Here is a 333-nt window from a genome sequence, read left to right as displayed (position 1 = left end):
TCTTTCCCTTTCTCTCCCGCTCTCTCATTCCCTACATTGTCTCGCGATAACGTTAATTTATTAGTAATCTCACTTCGTCGCGTGTCGCGCATCTCGTGCACCACCCACAACCTTCCTTAACGTTACGAATTTTAACACTGACCGCCATTACGATCGCTCTCGTTTTACTTGTTTTTGTTTTTTTTTATCTTTTGTTCGTTTGTTCTCCAAAACATTACGCAAACTTACGATTTACGCTTGAAAGTGGAATTGACACTCATAAGGTTATTGAAATAGTCTCTCGAAGTAATAATTGCACCGATGCGACACGACCAGTGTGTATTTATGTACGTA

This window comes from Dufourea novaeangliae, unplaced genomic scaffold (genome assembly GCF_001272555.1).
Source record: "Dufourea novaeangliae isolate 0120121106 unplaced genomic scaffold, ASM127255v1 scaffold55, whole genome shotgun sequence".
Classification (NCBI taxonomy): domain Eukaryota; kingdom Metazoa; phylum Arthropoda; class Insecta; order Hymenoptera; family Halictidae; genus Dufourea; species Dufourea novaeangliae.
This window is presented reverse-complemented; position numbering follows the sequence as displayed.